This window comes from Heptranchias perlo, chromosome 9 (genome assembly GCF_035084215.1).
Source record: "Heptranchias perlo isolate sHepPer1 chromosome 9, sHepPer1.hap1, whole genome shotgun sequence".
In the NCBI taxonomy this organism is placed as follows: domain Eukaryota; kingdom Metazoa; phylum Chordata; class Chondrichthyes; order Hexanchiformes; family Hexanchidae; genus Heptranchias; species Heptranchias perlo.
This window is the reverse complement of record NC_090333.1, coordinates 68251436-68260292: the sequence shown is the minus strand read 5'-3', so window position 1 is coordinate 68260292 and position 8857 is coordinate 68251436.

Below are 8857 nucleotides of genomic sequence, written 5' to 3'. Positions count from 1 at the left end.
TCGACAGTAGTCTGTCAATACTGACTGTCAAGGCACATGCATGAATAAGAGTCACTTGAACAAGATACTAGAGGGTAAAAGCTGCACATGGAACCAGACCCAGTAAGGAGGCAATGCCTTCAAGGGAGGGGAGGAAAATAGCTGAGAAATATTGGTAGGAAAAAAAAAAAGGACAAATAAGCTGATTAAGTCCTGGAATCTGTACTTTCTTTTTTTGTTCCCAAAGGATTCTCATGAGTTTTCCATTGTTTCTCAATTATCAAACCAAATTATTTTGCCAATTTTTGGGGGCATAAGGTGGCATAATATCAGCATCCAATCCCGACAAGGTAAAACGTCTCACAAGAATTGCACCAATGACTCCTCTGAGACCTTGGTCCATGAAATGGCAGCCACTTCTATATTTAAATTTCTTCACACACAGGACATCATTCCAGATGGTGACAATGCTGTGAGAGTTCCACAGGTGAGGAAAGCAGTCTGTGAAGCTTCTCCATTGCTCGTTCGAGAAACACTTACTACATGTTACCGCAGATTTCAAGTTTCGCTCATTTCTTCATCCTTCGGAGAGCAGGTGGAGGTCTGGTGAAGGGTATCTGGTGTCTCCCTCACATAACCAACATAAGATAGATAGTTGACCAGCTGCTCGTGGAACCTCATTCCTCGGCTTGGATTGGGCCTGCAGTTCAAGATTCCTGAAAAATTTAAATTTAACAATTCTAACAAAACAATAGCAGTGCTTAAAATTCATGTTCAATGTGTTTAACAGACAAAGAAGAAATTAAAAGTTATCATGTTAATGTCTATTAAACAGCTATCTCTTTCTCCTATATACATTACATTGAAAAAATGGTTAAATCGGAGCAGAGTTTATAATGTCAAATAATTCCACACACGAGTGTATGACTAAAGCTTATATTTTTATTTTGTTACGGAGGAATTTTTGGGTTCAAGTTTTCCCCTTTTTTCCACTGTAATTTATCCTTTCTTTATTAAACTTAAGATGGCAGGTATGTGGACTCCCAATAGCTAGTTGCCAGGAGGCACTATGACTAACTACACATGATTCTCCCTCTCATTTTTCCTTCCTCCTACTGGGAGATGCTTCATCCTTGATCAGTGTCTCCTCACTTGACACTAGGAACCGGGCAGGGTGAGACTCAAAACTTGCACCAATCCCCATTTCCATAACACAGAGCATTAGCACACACTAACATGTTTAGCAGAACTCAAGTGGCATTGCTCATGTTGAGTTGCAGTGTACGTTATTTTATAACAAAAGGGGTATTATGCCATGTAATATACAATGTATTAATATCAGGGTTACTGATTGAATATGTTAAGAACATAAGAAATAGGAGCAGGAGTAGGCCAATCGGCCCCTCGAGCCTGCTCCGCCATTCAATAAGATCATGGCTGATCTGATCCTAACCTCAAATCTAAATTCATGTCCAATTTCCTGCCCGCTCCCCGTAACCCCTAATTCCCTTTACTTCTAGGAAACTGTCTATTTCTGTTTTAAATTTATTTAATGATGTAGCTTCCACAGCTTCCTGGGGCAGCAAATTCCACAGACCTACTACCCTGAGTGAAGAAGTTTCTCCTCATCTCAGTTTTGACAGAGCAGCCCCTTTTTCTAAGATTATGCCCCCTAGTTCTAGTTTCACCCATCCTTGGGAACATCCTTACCGCATCCACCCGATCAAGCCCCTTCACAATCTTATATGTTTCCATAAGATCGCCTCTCATTCTTCTGAACTCCAATGAGTAGAGTCCCAATCTACTCAACCTCTCCTCATATGTCCACCCCCTCATCCCCGGGATTAACCGAGTGAACCTTCTTTGTACTGCCTCGAGAGCAAGTATGTCTTTTCTTAAGTATGGAGACCAAAACTGTATGCAGTATTCCAGGTGCGGTCTCACCAATACCTTATATAACTGCAGCAGTACCTCCCTGTTTTTATATTCTATCCCCCTAGCAATAAACGCCAACATTCCATTGGCCTTCTTGATCACCTGCTGCACCTGCATACTAACTTTGATTTTCTTGCACTAGGACCCCCAGATCCCTTTGTACTGCAGTACTTTCCAGTTAAACTGCACTTTTACTATATTCTATTCTGTGATCAAATTACCCACATCTGACCACGTTGAAAGCAGTAAATCAATGCTCTTGATTATTATTTGTTCCTTTGCCTGATACATAACTTTTATCTCTTACCTTTTTAAAGCATAGCAAGATAGTAGGCAAGGTGTACCAGAATGGAGCCAGGTGGTGAAGGCTAGAATACTGGAGCCTGGTCTTCAATTGCTTCCAACCCTTTATTCACAGAGATCAACATTATCCTCTAACCACACCCTAGACAAGCTCTCATATAAATGGGTACAAGAGAGTCCCCAATTGATATGCTCCACCTGCAGACAATTAACACTAACTGATACAAATCATATGGATACAATTAACACTAGGTACATGCCATTTAGCAGACTGGGGAGGAATGGTTGTGGGTTCAGCAACACTGGGAGAGGGGTTTGGTAGCACTGATGTGCAAATTCCAACAAAGTATGATTAAAAAAGTGCTATCGAAAACCATGACTGGACAGTGTATCAGGAAATAAGTATTACATTTACAGGAAGTGCACACAATGTGCAAGGTTTTAATATATTACAGATTTTTTTAAAAGTCTTGCCTCTAAGTTGTATCCATCATTCCAGGCATCATATTTTGTTGCAGATGCAAAACAATCTTGAAAAAAGAAAGCCAGGCATTTCATGCTGAATTCTTGTGAGCTGAAGCCTGAAATTTACAAGTAACTTATTGACCTCAAACAACTACAATTGAGCTGGATTCTCAGAAAAGATTATTTGAGCAGTGGCTTTAAAGGAACAGAGCAGGTTGGAAGCTAAACATCACAACTGTGCCCCAGACTGCGGACTGTCCCTGAGCAACACCACAGAGATTGTGGAAGAACTGTGCAGCAGTTGTTTTGAGGGTGATGGGAAGAGAACCCTATGAGGGGGGAGAAATTTTTTAAAAACAAAAGCTGTTAAAATGTCATACACACAAGGAATTGTCGATCTGGGCTATGGGCCTCAGATAGAAGTTATCAATGTTGCTTCATGATCACACAACAGGTGATGTGTCAGACTGGAGCCAATGCTCTAGAACCATGATGGGTTTTGATAGAGTAAATAGGGATTGGTGGGTTTCCACTGGAAGAGGATTGGTAAGCAGAGGACACAGATTTAAGATAATTAGCAAAAGAACCAGAGGGGATACGAGGAGAATTTTTTTAATGCAGCAAGTTGTAATGATCTGGAATGCACTGCCTGAAAGGGTGGTGGAAGCAGATTCAATAGTAACTTTCAAAAGGGAATTGGATAAATACTTGAAAAGCAAATCTGCAGGGCTATGGGGAAAGAGCAGGGTAGTGGGACTAATTGGATAGCTCTTTCAAAGAGCCGGCACAGGCACAATGGGCCGAATGGCCCCCTTCTGTGCTGTAAGATTCTGTGATTCTATAACTACGAGGGAGCCCAGTTAAATCTTGAATCAGCAAGTAAAATATCATTAAAGTTTATTCCATTCCCTGTAATTTAATTTGCTTTCTTTTTGTGTTGTGCTAGCACAGCAGGGAGATATAAATCTCACATTTTATTAATAAATCTATCTCCCAGAGTTCAGTTGGTGCGTGCGTGCTCGTTGATTGATCCACAAGTTTGTAGTCAGGCTTTTTAAATGTTAAATGTAAAATCGGTTAATGAATTATTTTTGCGTGGTAGCTGCTGAAAGTATTGAATGAGGAGACAACTGTTTGGTAAGCCACGGGAACCAGGAACATCAACAGAGCACAAACAAGTTGGTAAGGTGTAGGTTCACCAAACAAGTTGATTCTTTTTTCTCCCCTACAAGTAATCACATTTAACTAACCTGGTAAAATACCTCTGCATTGAGTAATATTTGGTCCTTCAACAACCACAGGATAGAGGGGCTTCAGTCTGTTGGCAAGAAAATTGAGGGGAAAATTGTTAGGCAGTAATGTAACGGATTAAAGTGTTATTAATCTCGACAGCAATTGTCTGCTTTAACTGAACTACTTTCATATTGAATTTCCTCATTACTGCGCTTCATATACATTTTAGATTTAAAGGATTGAAAATTACTCTGTGAGGTATTGACTTAACACTTTTGTCACAAATTTCTTTGTCCATTATTATAATGGAGGTGTTAACCCATTTAAAATAGGTATGATTAATGGGCATAACTGTTTAGGACATCTTGTGGTACTTTTCATATGTTCTTTATTTTGACTTTTCTGTGTATCTAAAGCCTAATGTTTAGTGAGTTTACCTGTTAACTAGTCTGCTTATCGCTTTTTAGTGTCAACTACAAACATCGCATTATTGCAAATATGCATCTCAAACTCAGTCCCGATCCCTTTCCTCTGAGTTGTGACCTTCCTCAATCCTTTACTTGGGGAAGAGGCAGCAATCGGGCAGGAACGGCAGCCCAGGTTCTTTGAATTTGGGATCAGGAGGAACACTCCTGCTTCACCCGGCTCCACATTCAGCTAGGTATATTTTAATACCTTACCTGGTTGGTCTCTTTAAGCACCACCTGTTAGGCCGCATGTAGACTTGGTTTTCCTGAGTGTAGCCGGCGCTGGCTGCCTCAGGGAAAACCAATCTTGCAGTGCGGGGGCCTCAAACAGGCGTTAGGCCCCTTATTTGCATATGCAAAGCAGCTAACGCCTGTTTCAGGCGTGGGCACTGCATTCCGATTGTTTGGCCTTTATCAATATGGCAGGTGGCGCACATCCAGCCCACCATATTGGAGGCCCCAAGAGGACGTTTAACACCCAATACAACAGGCGCCGCACAGACGAGTTTCTCGGCCTGCAGATTGCAAAGCAGAACTCTCGCGCAGGCCCCACTAGCACTACGGATTGCTTCATGGCCTTCTGTTGACTGATCAATGTTAGACGCCCTGGGCCTAACAGGCGGCAGCCCTTTCATCCAGCATTCAAAGAAGGCAAAAGGCAAGAAATATGGCCAGAGGCTGTATTTCCCTCATTGAAATCAAATTTGCTGGACCCGCCCACATTTAGGCAAGTGCATTCTAGGGCGGGGGGAGGAAGCGGAATCACAAAAGAGAGGACCTTCGAGCAAGTGTCTGCTTGTGCACAACCCAGAACCATCGAAAAATAGGCAGGGGCCAGGGAGAAAATCTAGGCCCGCTTAATGTAAAAACATATGCTTGGGAATGACATACTTCAGGAGTACGACATTTCACATTCCAAGTTTAAGAAAGAAAAGAAAGAACATGCATTTATACAACTCCTTTCATGACTTCAGGACATCCTAAAGTGCTTTACAGCAAATGAAATACTTTTAGAAGTGTGATTTTGTGAACCGTTGTGATTTTGGGAAATGCGACAACCAATGTCCGCACGGCAAGGTCCCACAAACAGTCTTAAGATAGAAGACCAGATAATCTGTTTGCTGTACCTGGCTTTAAGCAGCTGACCAGTCACAATACGGCGACAACAAACAGGCCTCTGGTCACTCAGCAGCTTCTTCATTTGCTCCACTTCGCTTAGGATCTCAAACTTCAATTCTTCTCCTGGGGAAAAGCACTGGTTCCAAAAAAAATGTCATTTGACACTTATAAGATCTTAGGTTCCAGTAAATATAATTCCAGAAAACAAATGAGGATAAAGTTTAATCATCATCCAGGACTAATGGTTATAGCGCCAGCTTCCAAACCTGATGGTCACAGATTGGAACTCTGGAGCTAGCTGACTCTCAGTTATATTTACCACATTTTGGAAGAGATTTGATAGTTATCTTCCTGTCCACTGGGTGGCACACCTCACTATTGTAGAATGTTCCACTTCAAGGAGGGGTTTTTAAATAATGCGATTTGTGTTGCCTTATGACGAGGCCTCTGTTGGTTGATCCACACATGTCAACGGTCAATGTTTTATGCTGAAAGTCAACGTCTTGGGAACCCAGTCATCACATCAGTATTTGCTGACAAAAATCAACATGAACTGGGCCCCTCTTGCTTCAGCGCAGCTCCTACGAGAATCCTGCTGTCAATGGAAATGATTCCGGCCACTGCATCGTATCGGCAGAAATTCTCATAAGGACGGGGCCTGGTGTTTCCTTCGCATTTGTGCCCAGATACACCTGAAATCCGGGCACAAATCAGTTACGTGGCTTAAAAGATTGTGTAGCTTAAGTGAGTTACACACGTAACTACAAAGTGGCCAAGTCTCCTCCATCTTTTATGTCCGTCCATCAAACCCTTAGTCCGAATGAATCTCTGCCCACAAAGCTGGCCTCGCCCCCAACTCTCAAATGTGAATATCCTCCAATAGCGCTTGCTTGGACGGGTCTCTCAACATTATGACCAAATTTTCAGGCGCAGCAGGAAAGAAAATCATTTTTCTGATCTTTTAATTGCAATTTTTTGAGCATTTTTTAAAAATATTTTCCTCACTGAGACCTGCTCTGTATTTTCTTTCTATAAATGTATTTTTTATGGAATAAGTATAAGTCACGTTAAAAATTCAAAAGCTTCCCTGATTGCAAGTTCTTAAACATGCTGTGCATGATGTGCATGAAAGATGGTTTAAAGATTTAAAACTTTAATTTTAAGACTCAAAGAAGAAATTAAATGGTGTGGGTTTGGCATTTTCTTGTGCCCCCAATGTTTACGCTGATTTCTATTGATTAATGTCAATTTACGCCCAGTTTAAGTTCAGGCGTATTCTAATGAGGATACTTAGGAGTAACTTGACATTGACAAAATGGGCGTGACATTGGGCACATTTTCGGATCTAACTTTGGTGTTGCTCCCACAGAGGAAACACCAGGTCCAGGAGTTCCTGTCCATGGTAGGCAGCATCCTGAGTCTTTTCTAGCAGCAACACTCAGGCAGGAGTGGCACTGAAGGAAGTGATGGGATGGGGCGGGGGAGTGGAGATGGATGGCAATGAAGAGAAGAGGGAAGGAGAAAATTAAGGCGAAATGAAAGGGGAAGATGAAATAAGAGGGCAGAAGTTAAGAATGCTTAGAAAATGTTTTGAAGCGGTCAATTAAAGCATTTTCGATTTAATTTTGAATCTTGTAACATTAGCAGAGATATTGACAAGTCAGCTCTGTCTTAGTGCGCAGAGCTCCATGGACAGGGAGCATTCAGCATGGTTTTGTGAGTGGAAAATCATGTCTCACGAATTTGATTGAGTTTTTTGAAGGGGTAACCAAGAAGAATGATGAGGGCTGTGCAGTAGACGTGGTCTACATGGACTTTAGCAAAGCCTTTGACAAGGTACCGCATGGTAGGTTGTTACATAAGGTTAAATCTCACGGGATCCAAAGAGAGGTAGCCAATTGGATACAAAATTGGATTGACGACAGAAGACAGAGGGTGGTTGTAGGGGGTTGTTTTTCAAACTGGAGGCCTGTGACCAGCGGTGTGCCTCAGGGATCGGTGCTGGGTCCGCTGTTATTTGTTATTTATATTAATGATTTGGATGAGAATTTAGGAGGCATGGTTAGTAAGTTTGCAGATGACACCAAGATTGGTGGCATTGTGGACAGTGAAGAAGGTTATCTAGGATTGCAACGGGATCTTGATAAATTGGGCCAGTGGGCTGATGAATGGCAGATGGAGTTTAATTTAGATAAATGTGAGGTGATGCATTTTGGTAGATCGAATCGGGCCAGGACCTACTCCGTTAATGGTAGGGCGTTGGGGAGAGTTATAGAACAAAGAGATCTAGGAGTACAGGTTCATAGCTCCTTGAAAGTGGAGTCACAGGTGGATAGGGTGGTGAAGAAGGCATTCAGCATGCTTGGTTTCATTGGTCAGAACATTGAATACAGGAGTTGGGATGTCTTGTTGAAGTTGTACAAGACATTAGTAAGGCCACACTTGGAATACTGTGTACAGTTCTGGTCACCCTATTATAGAAAGGATATTATTAAACTAGAAAGAGTGCAGAAAAGATTTACTAGGATGCTACCGGGACTTGATGGTTTGACTTACAGGGAGAGGTTGGATAGACTGAGACTTTTTTCCCTGGAGAGTAGGAGGTTTAGGGGTGATCTTATAGAAGTCTATAAAATAATGAGGGGCATAGATAAGGTAGATAGTCAAAATCTTTTCCCAAAGGTAGGGGAGTCTATAACGAAGGGGCATAGATTTAAGGTGAGAGGGGAGAGATACAAAAGGGTCCAGAGGGGCAATTTTTTCACTCAAAGGGTGGTGAGTGTCTGGAACGAGCTGCCAGAGGCAGTAGTGGAGGTGGGTACAATTTTGTCTTTTAAAAAGCATTTGGACAGTTACATGGGTAAGATGGGTATAGAGGGATATGGGCCAAGTGCAGGCAATTGGGACTAGCTTAGTGGTATAAACTGGGCGACATGGACATGTTGGGCCGAAGGGCCTGTTTCCATGTTGTAGACTTCTATGATTCTATGATTCTATAACAGTATACCTTTCATCTGTCGGCTCCACACTGCACTCTAACACAGGAATATAAAATAAGCCTCCATTGCAATGAGTGATATTCTGGTATTGGTAATTACAATATTGTGACAAAGCAATAAAAGTAAGGAAAACAAACTAGATGAGACCATTCAAGTCTGCAGAAGTGCAACAAAGATGACAACCTTCACAACATCCTGCACTAATGTGAGCAGAGGGCTATTGTAACATCCTTAAAAATAAGTCACCGACAACATCCAAAAAACACACAATGGCTATTTGAGAATAAATGTAATGTAGAGTTTGACTGTTGAGCTTGCCAAGTCATAAAACCTGCATGATTCACTCTTTCCAAAAAG